Raw genomic sequence first — 21138 nt, 5'->3', positions numbered from 1 at the left:
TCTCATTCAAGCAGTTACACATGCCAGAATACTTTTTGTTCCGCCCCTGGTACTACACACCATATTGTAATATTAACAAGGACAAAGAGATTATTAACACCTTGGTTAGAGTTATGAACTTATTATGAACTAGTCTCCTCCTGTTCAATGTTAATAGTACAAAATTGTATAAACATGCAATAAGATCGACTCATAAAAATACTGTCATGCATAACTGCAGCACTCTCTTTTCTGTCACATAACTTGCTAGAGCAATGCAATGTAGGGTTGAGTTCACTTAAAAATATTTGCGTTTTGACTAAAGCATAGCTAGAATTATTACATTAAATATAGCACAGCAAAAAGCCAGTAAGTAACTCTAATGAGGGGAGATGCCTCTGAATCAAGCACATGAACAATGTTTCTCTAGCGCCAGTGATAGGTTTGCAACGAAGCAAGAGTCTCCTCTTGTCTTTTAAGGCCAGTGCCATGAATTAAAGCAATCTGCTAGCACCTCCAGACCTAACCAGTTTCTTGGCTTTATATAATGTGGATGCTGTGTGACCAAACTCTGACCTATCCATTCAGTTCAACAGTCTCAGTGGGCTGCTACCAAGCTCTGTGCAAACAACAAACAACCCACAAAGAAATTCTGAGCTACAGAAGTAAAGAAATAATAGTAACAGATGTCTTCCACCGAGTGCTTACCACATACCATTATGCTGAACCATCACATATATTATCTCATTTAATCCTTCAGCCACACCATGAGTTAGGTACTTTAGTTTTCTCATTTTACACACGAGAAAGCTGAGAAAGGTTAAGAAATTCACCCATGCACTGAGAAGCACAACACAGGGGCTTGACCCGGGATCTTGCTGGTGGTCTGGGCAGAGGCTGGGACAGGAGCCACAAGAGTCACAGATGTAGTTTCCTAGGGGAGGCCAGTGCCTGCCTTCCTCCTAGGACCGGGCCATTGCCTTCCTGGCTCCTCCCATGCACTCAGCCCCTTGCACCTTCATTGCTGTGTGGATTAAAGCCTCTGTTTTGCACCTGTAAAAAAAAAAAGAAATTCACCCATGCTTACACAGCTAGAAAGTAGCAGAGCCAGAATTTGGAACTAAGCAGCACACTTTTACCTACAATGCAAAGTTAGAGGATGTTCAGAGTGCAGTGTGTCACAACTCCATTTCTTACTCTATGACTCAAGAATGCTAAAAAGGAACGGGGGGTTATGATAGGAGGCTACAAGCCCCCCTAGGACCCCAGAAATATCCTGAATGTCTGTTCCCAGTGTCTGGAACTGGTCCATAAGGGAAAGAGTGAATTCCTGCCCTGCACTATGATCCAAACAAAAATCAGGAATTGTGATACTTGCTAAAAAATTTTCTGTCCCTTTCATCATACATATCAAATCCCACAATAAATTGAGTCACTATCTCTTGATGAGTTTTCTATTTTCAAAAGCTATCCTCAGTCCAATATACCTTGCTTTTAAAATTATTTACAGTAATCTATTTCTTTGTTAGAGTAAAAATCTGATCACAGGAGGAAGTCAATTATTACGGCAAAACTGACAAACTTCAAGCTTAACTCTAGACCCAGACATCAAATACAAATATATATGTAAATATGATATACATGTAACTATAGAAGATATATAAAATTTTGGGGGGTGGAGGGGGGTCTTGGAATAGCAGGAAACACACCAAAAACCAATCTTGTAGTGTAGAGCAGCTGATTGGTATTTCAAAACACACAGGAGAAAATTAACATAGAGAAAATGAAGAACAAATCTCATTATATAGCAAGAGTGCTGTTTTCATTATATTTGCCTTACACGTAGATTATTCAACCATTTACACTACTCTCACTGGTGAGACATGTTAATCAGATAATGAAAAGGAATGCCTAATGAAAAAGCTGGTAATTGGAATAAATTTGGTTAATGCTTAAAATACTTTAAGTACCTTCCTTTGTGGTGGAATGACCTTAAGATTCCCCTCCATTAATCAGAGAGAAAGGAGTGAAAATACACACATCACTGCAATGTGTCATGTGAGACTAATAATCATAATGAAGCTTCCATGGACTTTTCGGTACTCTAAGAATAATTATATTTTGAATTAATATTGTAAGTGTCTTCTGAAATGTTCGGGGAACTTTCACATATAAAATTTAAGTAAATAAACTCTATATAATTTAAATATTTTATACACCAAGGAGTATATAGTTTAAATACTTTTATTTAAATCCTCTTAAGCTTTAGTTTTTTAATGCAGGCATACTATTACTTATTGCTTATAATTTAGAAGCCTTTAAATTGGTAGTATTCTGCAACAAACTAAAAAAAGTTTTTACCTCCAAATTTTTAGAGTCTTATTCTAAGACAAGCATTGGGTTTAATGCTGGGGAATAAACTGGTGTATAAAAAGGGTCAAAACACAGTTATGTAAAATTAAATAGTGTATTAGATGCATAGAGAAAAATGGAGTGGATTTTATTTGTGCATCTATAAAAGTATCCAGTCCCTCATTTGATTCAAGATTTTTTTTTTCCAAGATGGAGTCTCACTATGTCATTCTCGGTGGAGTGCTGTGGCGCCCCAGCTCACAGCAACCTCAAACTCTTAGGCTTAAGCAATTCTCTTGCCTCAGCCTCCCACATAGCTGGGATTACAGGCACCAGCCACAATGCCCAGTTTTTTGTTTTTTTTTTTCTGGGGAGGGGGGGTTGCAGTTATCATTGCTGTTTAGCTGGCCCAGGCCGGGTTCAAACCCACCAGCCTGGGTGTATGTGGTCGGCGCCTTTTACCCATTGAGCTACAGGTGCTGCCCTGATTCAAGATTTTTGAAGCAGATGTTCCTCTAAACATGACATTGAAAAGTGCTTCTAACTTGTCTGTTTTCTTTAACATTTCTCCCAGTCCTTCTTCCTGCATTAACTACATCCCTCACTAAGAAAAAAGTTATATTCTTATTTTTTAGTTTTTAAAGGGCTTTCTACCTTATTCATACTTAACTTCCCATAAAAACTATGCTTAGTAAATAAATTTCATTTCAATCTAATTCTGAGTGATAAAAGCACTTTTACGCACATCTCGCCAATAGAGGGCAGACCCTGAATGCCAAGAAAAGTTACATATCCTTAAATGCCCTTGAACCCAGTTTCTTTATTAGCTCACAGATAATAAAGACTTACAGCTGCAATTCCTTCCACTCATGTTAGTTGATCCCAAATTCACTTATTTGAAATATATTTTCTCTACATACATATCTTGTCTTTCAAATAATGTCCTTGGTAGTTAAGAAAATGGTATCAAAAACCAAAAACACAAGCAAACAAAATGTTTCTAGAAGTCCCAGATCCACAAGGATTAGAGCAGGACAGTGGCCATGGTAGTCGGAATCTGCTAATTCACCCTCCCGCCCAAAAAAAAATAATAGGCCAGTGCAGCGGCTCATGCCTGTAACCTAGCACTCTGGGAGGCCGAGGTGGGTGGATCGTCTGAGCTCAGGAGTTCAGCCTGAGCAAGAATGAGACCTTGTCTTAACTAAAAATAGAAAAGGCAAGAGGATCGCTTGAGCCCAGTAGTTGGACCTTGCTGTGAGTTATGACACCATGGCATTCTACCCAGGGTGAGAGTGAGACCTCTTTTCTACAATAAAATAGAAAAACTAGCTGGGGATAGTGGTGAGTGGAGATAGCTGTAGTCCCAGCTACTTGGGAGGCTGACACAAGAGGATTGCTTGAGCCCAAGAGTTTGAGGTTGCTGTGAGCTATCATGATGCCACGGCACTCTCCTTGGGTGACAGAGTGAGACTCTGCCTCACAAAAAAAAAAAAAAGAAGAAGAAGAAGAAAAGAAAATTACCAACAAGACTTCACATATAATAACTATCAAGTTATTCCTGTAAATCCAAGAAAACGTGTATATTGGGCAGTGCCTATGGCTCAGTAGGTTGGGCGCCACCCCATATACCGAGAGTGGCAGGTTCAAACCCGGCCCCAGCCAAACTGCAACAACAACAAAAAATAGCCAGGCATTGTGGCGGGCGCCTGTAGTCCCAGCCACTCAGGAGGCTGAGGCAAGAGAATCACCTAAGCTCAAGAGTTGGAGGTTGCTGTGAGCTGTGACACCACAGCACTCTACTGAGGGCGACAAAATGAGACTCTGTCTCAAAAAAAAAAGAAAAGAAATACCAAGCACTCTGATGCTAGTATTTGAAACTCTTAACCCATATATGATATGTTATTTAATTTAAACCTCTGCAAAATCCTGTGTCCTGTGAGATCCTTTTTATGGTGAACAAAATTGTGCCTCAAATGAGTTAAGCAATTGAAACAGCTCAGTTTCAAATTCAGGTATGTCTTCAAAAGCCTTGTTCCCTGTACCATAGTTTCTGTAAAAGGTAAAGAGATCTAAAGGTGAAAAACAAGAAACAAGCCTAGGAAACTCTCTGCCTATGCACCTCAGGTGTCAGCTGGGACTCTTCCTATGCCCCTTCAAATCCAGGAAATATCACCTATGAACCCCTTTCTACATATGGGAAGATGTCAGGGCAGGGTCCAGAAGACCATGATTCCCAGTTGTGATTAAGGGTGCTGTTTGCCCCTTGCTGTCACTGGCTCCCTTCCCTCCAGTGCTGAATCCTGGTTCCACTTTCACTGTGGACCCAGGTATGGAATTTAGCCTTGTTCCTGTAATTTCCACGAAACAGTGCCAGGGTACATGCCAGGGTGAACAAGGTGTGTGCGTACAATGCACTCGCTTAATGCTGCATCGTGAAGAGCAGCTCAAAATGAGTATTGGACAGCTCTGTTCTTTTTTAAAAAACAAAGTTTCCTTGACCTTTTCTTCCCTGCTGGCCTCAGTTCATCCCTCTCTTCTCCTTCCTGTCTTCTCCTTGAGCCCTCTAGCTCCAGATAAAGAACACTCTTCCCCTTCTCCAGGCAGAGCAACCCAGCCAGCGACCCCTCCTGAGACCTCCATTTTCACCCTTCTCAAGGTGCTTTGCTGCCCACGGTAGCTCTCATTCCCAGAGGAAGCATGACTCTGGTTTTTATAGTAGCATTTTTTCCCTTGTTACAAATGATACCACAGGCGTTTATAATCAGGAAAACTAAGTGGGGACAGGGGTGGTATTTAAAGATTTAAGGCTATAAAAGCTAAATGCTATAAAAACTTCAGTATACTTGAAATTTTTTAAGTTTATAAAACCCAATATGTAATATGAAATTAGATACTTTTAGTCTCATTTTTATAAATTGAACCCACGTACTGTATAATTTTTGCTGTTTCTGGCCTGCTTCCACAGCCCTTCCGAATCTCAGTGGCAAGCCAGGAAGAAAGGAATCTCACTGGCAAGTACTTGGCAGGCCATGGCCACTAAGGCCTGCCAGGGCAGTGAGCCTTCCTGCGGCCTGTGTCTATGGCTGCAGTATCACTCATTATTTCTGTACTTAGTCACCTGGAGACTTATTTATTTTTTTTTTCTTTTTAAGTTTTTTTCTTTTCTTTTCTTTTTTGTCTTTTCTTTCTTTTTTCACTTTATCGCCCTCGGTAGAGTATCGTGGTGTCACAGCTCACACCAATCTCCAACTCCTAGACTTAAGCAATTCTCTTGCCTCAGCCTCCCGAGTAGCTGGTACTAAAGGTGCCTGCCACGGTGCCTGGCTATTTTTTTGTTGCAGTTTGGCTGGGGCCGGGTTTGAACCTGCCGCCCTTGGTATATGGGACCAGCAACCTACCCACTAAGCCACAGGCACCACCCACACCTGGAGACTTGTTGACATTTCTGGACTTTTTCCATATAAAAGGGAGCTCATAAATAGGCTGAATGCTACTGCATAGATGAGTGGCCTTTTTTTTTTTTAGACAGTCTTCCTATGTCGCCCTCCGTACAGTGTCAAACTCTTGGGCTTAAGAGATTCTGCCTCAGCCTCCCAAGTGGCTGGGACCACAGGTACCCACCACAACACCTGGCTATTTTTTTTTTTTTTTTGGTTGTAGTTATCATTGTTGTTTAGCTGGCCCAGGCTGGGTTCAAACCTGCCAGCCTGGTATATGTGGCTGGCGCCATAACCACTGTGCTATGGGTGCTGTCATAGATGAGTGGCTTTTAAAAAATTGTTCAGTTTCACTGTGATTCTCAAACACAGACTTTCTCAGGAAAAGCTGAGGATGCTGTCATTTCAGCCAAACCTACAAGGAGCTTTGTCTCAACTCTGTGTTAACAAGGACTGGCTTGGCAGTGTGGAGAACAGGATGAATACAAAATTCGGAAGAAGAGAGTATTGGGAAGAGGGTAGGTCAGACAGCATGCTAGGTAACACTCAAGGCAACTGGAAGGAAAGAACATAGATTTTGGAGTAAAACTGATCCAGAATCTCAGCCTGGCTCTACACTAAAGCAACTCTGTGGCCTTGGGCAAATCATTATATGTCCCGAGTCTTGATTTTTTTCTCTGAAAATGGAGATAATATCTACCCTGCTGGTATGGAGATGGGAGAGATGTAAATCCAAGTACCTACATGTGCAAATCACATGGTGGGCAAGGGCAATAATTTGTAGCTATAATTGCTATTACACTGATCACTAAATTTGTTGTCTATTTTTAAAATACCTATTGAGAACTTACTATGTCCCAGACCCTGGGTTAGATGCGGGGGTACAGTGGGAAAAGGTCAGACCCATTCCCTGACCTGTAGAACTCTGATGCTAGGGACAAAAAAATAGACTTTAAACATTTAAAAACACTTAGTGCAAAGGTTGCTCTTACGAACAAAATATAATAATAATAAAATAAAACCACTTAGTGATGAATTAAAACTGTTAGATGTCAAGAGGTGTCCCAGGACCGTTTGTTAGATGTCTAAAGGTGGAAAGGTGTCTCAAAGTCCCAGGCCAAGTAGAGCTAATAGCAGAAATTTATTAAGAGCATCTGCAAGCAGATGAGTTAGAGTAAAGGGGCACTTTTATAAGTGGTTGAGTCTTGTTTGATGAACACTGTGGCACTATTTGGTATGCGTAGTTCAGGAGGTGGAGGGTGTGCCAGCCGTAACTCAGTAACTGGAGATGCGGTGGAAAAGACCAAAGGTCGGGCAGCGCCTGTGGTTCAAGGAGTAAGGCACTGGCCCCATATACCAGAGGTGGCAGGTTCAAAACTAGTCCCGGCCAAAAACTGGAAAAAAAAAAAAAAAAGAAAGAAAGAAAAAGAAAAGACTAAAGGTCATCTGTTGGAGGCCTCGTAAGAAGGTCAGAGGGTTATCTGTTGTGAATCTTCTATAACCTAGAAGGAAGTTTAACAGAACCAGAAGAAACACAAGAATCCTATTTTTTTTTTTTTTTTGAGACAGAGTCTCACTATGTCGCCCTCAGTAGAGAGCTCACAGCAACCTCCAACTCTTAGACTTAAGCGATTCTCTTGCCTCAGCCTCCCAAGTAGCTGGGACTACAGGCGCCATCACAATGCCTGGCTATTTTTTTGTTTGCAGTCGTTGTTTAGCAGGCCCGGGCTGAGCTCAAACCTGCCAGCTTGGGTGTATGTGGCTGGTACCATACTCACTGAGCTACAGGCACAGAGCTGAGATTCCTATTCTTTTTTTTTTTTTTTTTCTTTAGAGACAGAATCTCACTTTATCACCCTTGGTAGAGTGCCATGGCATCACAGCTCACAGCAACCTCCAACTCCTTGGCTTAGGGGATCCTCTTGCCTCAGCCTCCCGAGTAGCTGGGACTGCAAGTGCCCACCACAACACCCGGCTATTTTTTTTGTTGCAGTTTGGCCATGGCTGCGTTTGAACCAGCTGCCACCCTCCATATATGGGCTGGTGCCTTACCCACTGAGCCACAGGCACTGCCCAAGAGTCCTACTCTTAATGAATGTCTAGACCCACCTAAGGTAGAGAAAGAACTAACAAGTCCTGTTCTTCACTTAATGAATGTTTAAATCCCCCTCCCAGGTAGAGACTTAATAAATGTTTACGGCCTCCTAGAAGTGGAGAAAAACTAACAAAAATCATGACAACTGCTGCAGAAGGAAAGATGGGATACAATATAAGTACTAAACAGAGAGAAGCGGGATAGACTAGATTTCCTAAGGAAGGGTGGAGAGGGTGATAGAGTTGGAAAACCACCAAGCAGATCTCTGGTTTTTTTGTTTGGTTTGTTTTGTTTTGTTTGAGACAGAGTCTCACTTTGTCACCCGCAGTACAGTGCCATGGCATGATAGCTCCAGCAACCTCAAACTCTTTGGCTCAAGCAATTCTCTTGTTTCAGCCTCCCGACTAGCTGAGACTACAGGTGCCTGCCACAACACCTGGCTATTTTTAGAGATGGGGGTTTCGCTCTTGCTCAGGCTGGTCTTGAACTCCTGAACTCAAGATATCCACTCATCTCAGCCTTCCAGCGTAGTAGGATTACAGGTGTGAGCCACTGCGCCCCACTCAAGCAGGCCTCTGGAAGCTGAAGCCCAAGGCTGGGAGCGTACTGGGGAGAGGCATGCATGGGGTGGGCACGAGGAGAATTTCAGCGCTAAGAACCCACATGAGGGCCAAGTAATAGGAAGGGAGCAAAAGGTAAGGCTGGGGGAACAAGGATGGCAGTCTTTGTTCAGGCCCATGGATTTTATTACGAAAGAAAATGGGGGTTCGTGGAGAAATATCAAAAGGGAGTGAGTGATCCAGATTTTCTTTTTTATTATTAAACAGGTCACTCTTACTGCTCTAAGGATGAGATGCTGGAGAGCCAAGGAGAGACCTGGAGCCATAATTAAGTGGCAAGAGATAGTGATATCTGAGAGCAGAATAGGAGATATGTTAAATTGGCTCTATGCCATCTCCAGTTTTAATGTTTCTCAGACTTGCCTCATGATAAGAATCTATGAAGCTTGTTAAAAACACAAGTTTCCAGCTGGACGCCTGTGGCTCAAGCGGCTAAGGCACCAGCCACATACACCTGAGCTGGCGGGTTCGAATCCAGCCGGGCCTGACAAACAACAATGACGGCTGCAACCAAAAAATAGCCAGGCGTTGTGGCGGGTGCCTGTAGTCTTAGCTACTTGGGAGGCAGAGGCAGGAGACTCGCTTGAGCCCAGGAGTTGCAGGTTGTTGTGAGCTGTGATGCCAGGGCACTCTACCCAGGGTGACAGCTTGAGGCTCAAAAAAGATAAAAAAAGAAACACAAGTTTCCAGGACTCTACTACTCTGGAGATTCTTGTTAAAAACAAGTTTCTGGGACTCTACTTGGAGTCTAGAGTAGGACTGGGGATTTGCACTTTAAACAAATTTCCTGAGTGATTTTTACCATAAGGCAAGTTTGTGCAGTGCTAACCATCAGAGTAGACTGAGAAATATACCTTCCTTTCCCCTATAAAATAAATCCATACTTTCCAAGACTGTGATTCTCATGACCCTAAACAGCCACTCGAAGTTCACATGATGCCTTTCCTACTTAGAACTAAAAGCACTTCAGCTATAATATTTCCAATGTTCAGATCATCTAAATCCATGTTTTTGAGAAGTGTTCCTTGAAATATGCATTCTCCAGAGTAATCATAGATGCACAGCTGTCAAGAGAGGCATGAAGCAGGGACTCTGTGACCGCTGTAAGGAGCAGCCGGAATGACGGGTACCCGAGTGGAGTCAAGCGAGTCCTACGATCCATGGAAGCCCTGTAGAGCTACGTGGCACCTCCCCAGTTGTTCGGCGGTTGACCTTGGGGCTTTGTTACTTGCCACCAAAATCCACTAACCAGTTCCTCAGCAAAGTATTGAGACCTCGCATGGACTGTGTACTTAGAAAATTTTTATGTCTTTTTTTTTCTTTTTTTGAGACAGAGTCTCACCATGTCACCCTCCGTAGCGTGCTGTGGCATCACAGCTCACAGCAACCTCAAACTCTTGGGCTTAAGCAATTCTCTTGCCTCAGCCTCCCAAGTACCTGGGATTATAGGCACCCGCCACAAGGCCCGACTATTTTTTTTTTTTTTTTTTTTGGTTGTAGTTGTCGTTGTTTGGCAGGCCTGGACTGGATTCGAACCTGCAAGCTCCAGTGTATGTGGCTGGTGCCCTAGCTGCTGAGCTACAGGTGCCAAGCCTAGAAAATTCTTATGTTTTAACCTTAAGAATGGGAGAAGATATTTGCATGCTATGAATCCAACAAAGGGGCTAATCACTAGAGTCTACAAGGGACTCAAGCATGTCAACAAGAGCAAAGAACCCCGTTAAAAACTGGGCAAGAGACATGAATAGAAACTTTTCTCACAAGGACAGAGGAATGGCCAATAAACACATGAAAAAATGTTCATCAGCCCTAATTATCAGAGAAGTGCAAATCAAAACCACATTGAGATCTTACCTAACCCCAGTGAGAATGGTCCATCCTACAAGGTCATAAAGCAACAGATGCTGACATGGGCACAAGGAGAAGGGAATATTCCTGCACTGTTGGTGGGACTGCAAACTAGCACAGCCTCTACGGAAAGAAGTATGCAGATTCCTCAAAGAACTAATAGTAGAGCTACCATTTGACCCTGCAATTCCACTACTAGGCATTTACTCGAATGAAAAAAAGATGTTTTACCACAGGGACATTTGCACTAGAATGTTCATAGCTGCTCAGTTCATGATCACAAAGATGTGGAAACAACCCAAGTGCCCATCAACACATGAATGGATTAACTGTAGTGTCTGTGCACCATGGAATACTATTAATCCTTAAAAAAAAAAAGATGGGGGGTGGCGCCTGTGGCTCAGTGAGTAGGGCGCCAGCCCCATATGCCGAGGGTGGCGGGTTCAAACCCAGCCCCGGCCAAACTGCAACCAAAAAATAGCCGGGCGTTGTGGCGGGCGCCTGTAGTCCCAGCTGCTCGGGAGGCTGAGGCAAGAGAATCGCGTAAGCCCAAGAGTTAAGAGGTTGCTGTGAGCCGTGTGACGCCACGGCACTCTACCCGAGGGTGGTACAGTGAGACTCTGTCTCTACAAAAAAAAAAAAAAAAAAAATGGGAATTTTGCCTGCTTTGTAACAACCTTAGATGGATTTGGAGAACATTTTCCTAAGTAAAGTATTGCAAGATTGGAAAAACAAGCATTGCATGTACTCAACATCAATTTGAAACTAGGAGATTAGCAATCACAGACCCGCATGAGAGAAAAATCTCAATTAAACTTGAAAAGCAAGGAGGAGAGGATTGGGGGTTCCGTAGCTTCCCACCCAATCAGTACAATGCATGGATGTTGTTAAATGTCAAAATGTGGAAAGGTGCTGTAGAGAACCAGGCCCAGTAGAGTTAATGGCAGAGACTTATTGAGAGCATCTTCAAGCAGATGAGCCCCCCAAAATGGAAAAGGGTAATAGGGTAAGGTGCCTGTTTTAACGAAATTCAGGGTGTGGCCTAAGTGTAGCTCAGGAGGTGGCAGGTGTTCTAGGACAGAGATCAAAGGTCATCTGCTAGAGGCACTTTTTGTTGTTATTGTTGTTATTGAGAATATTTTTGTTTGTTTGAGACAGTCTCACTCTGTTGCCCTGGCTAGAGTGTCATGGCGTCACAGGTCACAGCAACTTCAAACACCTGGGCTCAAGTCATCCTCTGTCCTCGTATTCTATTTTTAGTATAAACAGGGTCCCTCTCTTGCTCAGGCTAGTCTCTAAGTCCTCAGCTCAAGCAATTCACCCACCTGGGCCTCCCAGAGTGCTGGGATTATAGGTGTGAGCCACCACCAGGCCCGTCCTGCTAGAGGCCTAGTAACTGGTGAGAAAAGCAGCCTTTTAAAACTGCAGAGGGGCCGGTAGCCAGAGGGGAAAATTCACACTCTGCAGCATTCCAGGAGTAATTGTCCTGCAATATTCCAGAAATGGGGAGCGGGGGTGGGTGGGTGGGGGTGGGTGTGTGCTTTATTCATTGTTCTGGGTTTGACCTCTGGACCTCCACTGGGCCTTTGTTCTGTGGACCTCTGGACCTCCGCTATGCCTTTGGCTTAATTCATTCATTTTTTTGGCCCAGTTCCTCTAAATGGCTACCTCCCTAAAACGCTTGCGCTTATGCTGAGGGGGGATTGAAGGTTTGAGGATGCCTCTCCTACAGATATATGGCATACTTCTCAGGGGTAGAACACAACTACAGCTCTGATTTCTAACTGTCGTCTGTAAATTTTATAATCTAATGGTGTGTACCCTCATACCCTATTTCCTCGAAAATAAGACATCCTCTGAAAATAAGACCTACTTACAGGAAAGATAAGACATCCCCTGAAAATAAGACCTAGCACATCTTTGGGAGCACACCTTAAAATAAGACACTGTCTTATTTTCGGGGAAACAGGGTATTACTCTGAAATAAAGAAAAAAGTGGAGGAAAAAAAGTCGTGTCCAAGTAACCCACAAACTCAAATTACCATGAATAGCATTTAAATATACACTTGGAAACAAGACGGTGCAGTACAATGAGTCTGACAGCAAACGAACCTTGTTGACAATAAATCAGTGGATGCCAGTGTAGACAGTAGTTTTAACAAAGATACCTACACAGCAGAACCACTTTGGCTGTGCTGATGCAGCACCAACATCTAAAACCCTCCCAAAGACCATGCCCAGGCCCTTGGTTTGCCACTTTCCAGGCGTCTTTGGGTCTGCAGAAAATGTCCTGTCTTGTCATGCCTCTAGACCAGCAGTTCTCAACCTGTGGGTCGTGACCCTTTCACAGGGGTCGTCTAAGACTCCTGCATATCAGATATTTACATTACGATTCATAACAGTAGCAAAGTTACATTTATGAAGTAGCAATGAAAGTAATTTTATGGTTAGGGGTCACCACAACATGAGGAACTGTATTAAAGAGTCGTGGCATTAGTAAGGTGGAGAACCACTGCTCCAGACTGTATGATTTGCGGGCTTTGATTTGGTATTGTGTTTATGTTTACCTGTATCTCCTCATCAGGGTCTTCAGGTCAGTCAGAGTGAGTCACGGGGAGGCTAAGGTTACTCAAGCAGCAGCATTGATTGGTGTGAGGCTTCCACACAGGAAAGGGCTGCACCTTAACAGCAGATGAACAATCTGGTATCAATAGTTTTGTGACAATGTCTGTTTAGGCATATCTGGTCTTGGGTCTTGGTGCTGACTACTTAGCTCCAGGGACAAGAATCAATCCTCCTTCTTCGCAAAACTCCTAGGGAGGGTACTTACACTAAGTTCCTTTGAGAGACTCTACATTTAGACAGATAAGGTGATTTAGAAAAAAGCCTCTTCTAGTATCTGTTGATTCTCAAATGCTTTCAGCTCTAAATAGCATATTCTGCATCCCTTCAACATTAGAAATACTCACTAGAGGGCGGCGCCTGTGGCTCAGTCAGTAAGGCGCCGGCCCCATATACCGAGGGTGGCAGGTTCAAACCCGGCCCCGGCGAAACTGCAACAAAAAATAGCTGGGTGTTGTGGCGGGAGCCTGTAGTCCCAGCTACTCGGGAGGCTGAGGCAAGAGAATCACTTAAGCCCAGGAGTTGGAGGTTGCTGTGAGCTGTGTGAGGCCACAGCACTCTACCGAGGGCCATAAAGTGAGACTCTGTCTCTACAAAAAAAAAAGAAAAAAAAAAGAAATACTCACTAGAACTAAACTGAAGGCCTATTCTAGATACCTGTCTCCATCGGGAGCGTCCTGAAGTACAAGGACCAGTAACAGCTTCTTGAGTTTGTTCACCCATTATGGCTTTCAGGCTGGCCTCAGGGTTCGATAAGTACTAAGATTAGCCTAAGGTATTTCAAACATAACCTTACTACTCCCTCTCCAAAAGTCTCCCCCTTCACACGCAAGCACAGGTCTGGAAGACTCCCGTGGACTGAGTTGAGAGAACGTCAGGATGAACAGAATAGAGGGATAGGTTTATAGGACCTTGACCTGCTACTGGTGTACAGTTGAGACACATTCACACCCTGTGGGCAAATGGCTTGTTTAAAGTGGTTTTGAACTCCCAGGATGGAATGGCTTGTGTTAACCTGTGTCTCCTGAACTTGGAGGGATCTGTGCACAGTCATACGCACACACTGACAGCAGTGTAGACTCCTCTGGTGAAGTTCAGAAATGTGACCTTATTGCTCACGCAAGATTCTGTCTGGGGTCAAGGAAGCCCTCTGTGGCTGTCATGTGTCATGTCAGAAAAGCACCACGCCCAGCACTTGTCCCAGATGATGTCTGATTTTCAGAAAAGATAAATCCCTGAAAAGGGAAGGGTGGGTCAGGGCAGGACAGGGTAAAAGGAAATAGTAAGAAAATTCAAGTGCCCACATTCCATCTAGAGTGCTGTCTAATAAGCTAGAGAATCTCTGTTCTTGGGAACATAGAGTTCACCCACTTTTGCATGTTTTTTACCCACAAGAAAATTAAAATTTGCCATTCAGATTTTCATATGGGGCCACTGAATGGATTCTTATTGTCCTAAGCTTGTGTGGGCTAAATCTCTTCATTTCAATCCTGGGTAAGTAGGGTGGTGCCTGTGGCTCAGTGAGTAGGGCACTGGCCCAATATACCAAGGGTGGTGGGTTTGAACCCGGCCCAGGCTAAACTGCAACAAAAAACAGCCAGGCGTTGTGGCAGGCACCTGTAGTCCCAGCTACTTGGGAGGCTGAGGCAAGAGAACCTAAGCCCAAGAGTTGGAGGTTACTGTGAGCTGTGACGCCATGACACTCTACTGAGGGTAATAAAGTAAGACTGTCTGAAAAAAAAAAAAATGCGTAAGTAATGGTTTGTTTGGTCAAGCCTGGACTGTTGAGAAATCTGGGACCTTTAGGTCAGGACTCACTCAGGAGAGTAAGTTAATCAATAGGGTCCAGACCAAAAATGAGCAAACATCAGTTCTTGGAGAGAAAAGGCTCTACTTTCAGGAGCGTCCAACCTTTTTTTCCCCCTCTGATATATAGTGGAGGAGTAAGAGTTGTTTTGGGCCACACAGTAAGTGCACAAACACTAACAAAAGCCAATGAGCAAAAAACAGGTCCAGGCATGCTTTTCATGATATACAACACCACAGGTAAACAAAAAAATCCTCACAAAATCAGCAGGCCACAGGTTGAACACCACTACAGTACAGCATAAACTCTTACCAAATAATCATACAGTGGAGAAGTATGTGAGAAAATGTACCCAAAACTGCCTTGGCATTTTTTTTTTTAATTTGAGACACAGCCTCACTCGGTTGCCCTGGGTAGAGTGCCATGATGTCATAGCTCACAGCAACCTCAAACTCTTGTGCTCAACTGATCCTCTTGCCTCAACCTCCAGAGTAGCTGGGACTACAGGCTCCCACCATAATACCCAGCTTGTTTTTTCTATTTTTGGTAGAGATGGGTCTTGCTTTTGCTCAGGCTGGTTTCAAACACTGAACTCAAGCAATCCACCTGCCTCAGACTCTCGAAGTACTAGGATTATAGGTGTGAGCCAATGCACCTACCCGGTAGTTGTTTTTTGATAAAGTTTTGCATAGGAAGTATGTTTGTTGACTTTTATCCATTTTTATTTTTATGCCATTATGTGTCGGTTCTTTATTTAAAGACCATCCTTGGTATTTAGCTAATATTATATATTCCATTGTGAAGTAAGTTAAACAATAGAGAAATGATCTTTAATGCAAGAATGACTCACTTTCCCATAAGAAGATAGTGACTCAAATATTTCTCTTTGTAAAGAAATAACACAAGAATAATGGAGTTTCAAGAGCTAGCTCATAAGAAGTTGTATCTTCAAAACAAGGTATTAAGTCTTAAAATGTGTTTGCCTTTCAGTCAGTCACGCATATAGTCAGTCAACAAGTATTTATCAAAGCCTACCATGCCCCATGCACTGTGCTAGGGCTGGGGTATCTTAATGAACAAGATTTATTGGTGAGGACCAAACAAAGAGGAGATTAAGACAGAGAAATATGGTCAGGATTCAGTTTTTTAATTAATCAAGAACTATCTGATACAAAATAGTAAAGAATGACCTATCTGGAGGCTGTGCCATTTAATGGAAAGCAAATGCGAAGTCCTCAAAGTGTTTAAGGACAATGAAGACCAGTGTAGATAAGGTCCAATGCAGTCCTGGGGAAGAAAGCAGGAAGGCACTGATGGTTTTGAAGAAAAGGGAAGGACATGCTCAGCATGCAGAGGGAGCGTGGGGACGAGGAAACACCTTAGAGTGCGTTTACAGAGGGGCCTCAGCAGAGAGGCATAGCTCAAATAATACATGGTGAAACACCAAACACTGGGAAGAGTGCAGGCAAATGGGATCACCCTCTCCTCTCCTCTCCCTTTTTCTTTCCTTCATTTTCCTTCCCTTTTCCTTTTGAGACAGAGTCTGACTCTGTCATGCTAGGTAGAGCACTGTGGCATCATAGCTCACAGCAACCTCAAACACCTGGGCTCAAGTGATCCTCTTGCCTCAGCCTCCCAAGTAGCTGGGACTACAGGTGCCCACCACAACAACCAGCTAGTTTTTCTATTTCTGGTAGAGACAGGGTTTCACTCTTGTTCAGACTGGTCTTGAACTCCTGAGCTCAAGTGATCCTCCCACCTTGGCCTCCCAGAGTGCTAGGATTTACAGGTGTGAGCCATGCGCCCAGACTCCGTTTCCTTTTCAATTTAGAGTCTCACTCTGCTGCCCAGGCTAGGGTGCCATGGTGTGTTAGCCTAGCTTATAGCAACTTCAAACTCCTGAGTTAAAAGGAACCTCCCATCTTCCTCTGGATCCTCCCTCCTAAACTGCCCAAAGTGTTAGGATTACAGGCCTGAGCCACTGCCCACACCCTCTTGGTTTATTTCCTATAAGACACTTATCAGGATTAAAGAAATTTAACCCATTATCTTGTTAACTTGTTTGCTTTTTTACTCCCTTCACCTATTATAATAGTGCTGTCCAATAGAAAAGTAATTCAAGTAATTCGAGGCCAAGTCTATCATCAAGTCTATCATCAAGGCTCATGCCTGTCATCTCATCACTTTGTAGTTCTAGCCCAGCCTAGGCAACATAGAAAGATCTGCCTCTTTGAAAACTTTAAAAATTAGCTGGGCGTGGGGGCCCAGCTACTCAGGAGACTGAGGCAGGAGAAGTGCTTGAGCCAAGACTTTGAGGCTGCAGTGCCACTGCATGCCATCAACACTCCTGCCTATGTGACAGAGTGAGACCCTGACTCTTAAAAAAAAAAAAAAAAAAAATGATGATGATGTTTTTTAAGAAAAGGAAAAATGGCTCGGAGCCCGTAGCTCAGTGGTTAGGGCGCCGGCCACATACACCGGGGCTGGTGGGTTAGAACCTGGCCCAGGCCTGCTAAACAGCAACAATGCCAACTACAACAAAAAATAGCCAGGTATTGGGGGGGGGGCACCTGTAGTCGTCCCAGATACTTAGGAGGCTGAGGCAAAAGAATCACTTAAGCCCAAGAGTTTGAGGTTGCTGTCAGCTGTGACGTCACAGCACTCCACTGAGGGCAACATAGTGAGACTCTGTCTCAAAAAAAAAAAAAGAAAAAAAAAAAGAAAGAAAAGGAAACAAAGGCAGGGCATGGTGGCTCATGCCTGTAATCTTAGCACTGTTGGAGGCTGAGGCAGGTGGATTCCTTAAGCTCAGGAGTTTGAGACCAGCCTGAGCAAGAGAGAGACTGCATCTCTACTAAAAATAGAAAAACTAGCTGGGCTTTGTGGCAGGCGCCTGTAGTCCCAGCTACTGGGGAGGCTGAGGCAAGAGGATCCCTTGAGCCCAGAAGTTTAAGGTTGCTGTGAACTATAATACCATGTACTCTACCCGGGGCAACAAAGTGAGAGTCTGTCTCAAAAAAAAAAAAGTACTGGTAATTCAAACCAATGACTAATTTTAATTTAATAGTAGCCACATTTTTTAAAAGGTGAAGTTAATTTTAATCATATATTTTACCGGGCGGCGCCTGTGGCTCAGTGAGTAGGGCGCCGGCCCCATATGCCAAGGGTGGTGGGTTCAAACCCAGCCCCGGCCAAACTGCAACAACAAAAAAATAGCCGGGGTTGTGGCGGGCGCCTGTAGTCCTAGCTGCTTGGAAGGCTGAGGCAAGAGAATCACATAAGCCCAAGAGCTGGAGGTTGCTGTGAGCCATGTGATGCCATGGCACTCTACAGAGGGCAGTAAAGTGAGACTCTGTCTCTACAAAAAAAAAAAAAAAAATCATATATTTTACCAAATTCAGTATATCTAAAGTATTATTTGAGTAAGTAATCAATATAAAAAATTCAGATATTTTACATCTTTTTTTTTTTTTTTTTTTGAGACAGAGTCTCAAGCTCTTGCCCTGGGTAGAGTACCTGGGCTCACAGCAACTTCCAACTGTTGGGCTCAAGCAATCCTCTTGCCTCAGTTTTTCTATTTTTCAGAAGAGAGAAGGTCTTGCTTTTTGCCCAGACTGGTCTTGAGCTCGTGAGCTCAAGCAATCCACCCACCTTGGCCTCCCAGAGTGCTAGGATTACAGGCGTGAGCCACTTCGCCTCGCCTCTTTATTTTTTTTTTTACTAAGTCTTTGAGATCTAGTGCATATTCTATACTGATAGGACATCTCCAGTCAAACTAGCCACATGCCAAGTCCTTATTAAGCACCTCTGCTTAGGGCTCCACTCTGCAGTGGGACAGTGCAGATATGCAGCGGGTACCACTAGGGCTGGGGGCTGTTCAGTCTCATCCGCTGTTGTATCTCTAGCAATTAGAACATTCATTGGCATACAGTACGCATTTGATATATTTTAAATGAGTGAATAAATGGTGATGGGGGCTCATTGAATGTAATATTTTGGGGGCAGGGATCAAAGCTTCTGTTTTTGACCTGTCAAGTCTGAGGTATCTAATGAGACACTTAAGTAGAGATGTCAAGAAAGAAAGTGAATGTGAAATTCTAGGTCTGAGAAGAAAGAGCTTGTTGTAATGTAAATTTGGCACATTGGTGAGTTGTGAATTCAAGGCAATTGCTGGATTTCTGTGGGACAGAATACAGACAAAAGAAAAGGGTCCAGGACCCTACCCACAAAGACATCAAATCATGATCTAATTTAAGCCCTACTTATAATGCTTTGAGGCAAAAAGAGATTGTTTTCCAACAGAAAGAAATCTGATCTCAGAAAGGTCAAGAAGCCCAAACTATTTAGGGACGAACCAGATCTATTAATATAACCCAAGACTCCGTACACGGTTATTTAAAGAAAATTAAGACACTTAGATATAACGAGGAACTGTGAAGTTCTGCGGAGGCAAGGTGACTACCTATGACTTCAACAGGTCTAGGTAGTTTGAGGGCTGATATCCAGTTTGCAGCATCTTTCACATATACAACTAGATCAAGATTTCACAATTGGGATTTCTTGCAAATCCTAAGTGCCTTCTGCCCTTCATTTATAAAACCTAGAATTTTTAGCACACTGCTCCTCATGGAACTCCACGTCTCCTCCTATACTGGACAATGCAATTCTACTCCTCTTATACTACATTAATGCAAATTAATAAAAACTTTCTTCAGGAGAAATTTCAGTTGCAAATATTTATCAAATATGTTGAGGCAGTAATTAGGCTTTCTCTGCTCCCCTTTCAAAACAGAGAAAACAAAATGATCTAGTCTTTTTTTTTTTTGCAGTTTTTTTTGGCCAGGGCCGGGTTTGAACCCACTGTGGTATACGGGGCGGGCATCCTAATCCTTTGAGCCACAGGTGCCACCCAAATGATCTAGTTTTAACTCAGTGGCTAAGCAGCTGTGAGAGCACATGTAGTAAGAATAAGATGGAGTCAGGTAGGCTGGGGCTGAGATACACAGCTAGTCTGGCCAGTCTAGTTCCTACCTGACCTTCACCTCATGTTTCCCTTTCTTGTTTTGTAAATTCAGGTATAATCTAAAAGTGTGTATCTTGAGTAGTTTGGGAATACTGCTTTAGATTAACTTTTGAATTAGAAATGTTGTTGTGTGTCAGGTTATGCTGATTATTGTTTACTATAGGTCATGAGTTTTGTCCATTATTGTTGTTTAAGATAAGGGTCAACAGAGTCTCACTTTGTCACCCCTGTTAGTGCTATAGTGTCATAGCTCACAGCAACCTCAAACTCTTGGGCTGAAGTGATCCTCTTGCCTCAGCCTATGGAGTAGCTGGATCTACAGGTGCCCACCACAACACCCAACTATTTTTTTTTTTTTAGAGACGGGGTCTTGCTCTTGCTCAGGCTGGTCTTGAACTCCTGAGCTCAAGCAATTCAGCTGCCTCAACCTCCCAGAGTGCTAGGATTATAGGCATGAGCCACCACACCCAGACTGCTTTGAAATTTCATATATAAAACTTGATTTTGGAAATGGAAGAACAGAAGATTCCGAGAGGCTACCTTCACTGTTCTCCAGAATTGCTGGCCTTCAGCAAAGTTTGGTGGACTTATCCCAGTTGTCTGATAGTGATAGGCGACAGGTCCCTCTTCCTCCTGTAACATCTATATGACCTTGAATAAGCCCTCCCCTTTCCTGTGCAGCACTGTTCAAATCAAAAAACAGAGGGGCTAAACCAGATAACCTCTAGTTGTTAGAATAATTTACGATTTAATGTTATAGCTAATTAGCATCTGATCTGTCCACATATTTAATCTCAAGTCTGATCCGTGTAAGATCATCTTAAAGGAAGTCAAGAAACCTAGAAATGAACCCCGTGTTCACCACCAGGTAAACAGGTAATCACTGAACAGAGAATAACTTTGCTTTCTCCATTTATTAAATGGGACAACTCTCCTACTCATCTTTCAGAGTTGTTTGGAAGACTGAATGAGGTAAGTTATGAATGTGAATGTCTTTCGTAATTTGTATAATTAGAGAAATCATAAATGTGATTATTGTTAAAGTAGATGTTTGAAACACCGTATGCATGATCTCTCCCAAGGAAGCTAACATGCTGAGTCTCGGTTATTGATCATTATTTACCCACACTCGCGCTGAGTAATGACAGGTTATAGGCTACGTGCAGTGTGCGAAGGAGAAAACTGTATGCAGTCTTGATACCTCCAGGGAGCTCCCACCTCTGAATTTTTACAAGAAAATAAAGGAAGATGCCAACAAGAAACCAGAGAGAACGTGGGAAGGAGAGAATTCACAGGGAGAAAAAGAAAGGCAAAGGCAAACTCAGAAAAATAAAAGGCGCGTTTAAAGGGACTAC

At 43.2% G+C, this 21138-nt stretch overlaps 1 long non-coding RNA gene across 1 annotated transcript in view; it reads right to left on the bottom strand.

Annotated features, from left to right (window-relative positions):
• The window catches only part of LOC128567374 (uncharacterized), a 30393-nt gene that overhangs the window by 8866 nt on the left and 389 nt on the right, over positions 1-21138 (bottom strand). The window contains exons 2-3 of the long non-coding RNA XR_008374888.1: positions 12899-13012; positions 813-1032 (exon numbers count right to left, since the gene is read on the bottom strand). This is a non-coding gene — a long non-coding RNA (uncharacterized LOC128567374). The remainder of the gene's footprint in view (positions 1-812; positions 1033-12898; positions 13013-21138) is intronic.

The sequence above is a fragment of the Nycticebus coucang genome, chromosome 1 (assembly GCF_027406575.1).
Source record: "Nycticebus coucang isolate mNycCou1 chromosome 1, mNycCou1.pri, whole genome shotgun sequence".
NCBI classification, from domain to species: domain Eukaryota; kingdom Metazoa; phylum Chordata; class Mammalia; order Primates; family Lorisidae; genus Nycticebus; species Nycticebus coucang.
Note: the sequence above shows the minus strand (reverse complement) of the source record. Positions and strands in the feature narration are given on the sequence as shown.